The following is a 221-nucleotide window of genomic DNA, read 5'->3' as shown; positions in this document are numbered from 1 at the left end:
GCTCTTCCGCCGCCGCCGCTCCGCGCCCGCCCCGCTGGCCCGGCCCTGCCGGCCCCGCCCCGGCCCGCCCCGCGCACGCCGGGACCGGGGCAGGCACAGGGCAACAGAGCAGAGCGCTTCGGCTGAGGGGAGACGCTGGAGTTAACTGTTTATCTTTTGCATTTTTAGGGAAAATTACAAGCAGCAAAGTAGGGGTAAAGCTGATCTTGGAAGTTATGCCA

This window comes from Zonotrichia albicollis, chromosome 17 (assembly GCF_047830755.1).
Source record: "Zonotrichia albicollis isolate bZonAlb1 chromosome 17, bZonAlb1.hap1, whole genome shotgun sequence".
NCBI classification, from domain to species: Eukaryota; Metazoa; Chordata; class Aves; order Passeriformes; family Passerellidae; genus Zonotrichia; species Zonotrichia albicollis.
The sequence above is the reverse complement of the archived record's forward strand: the minus strand, read 5'-3'. Positions refer to the sequence as shown.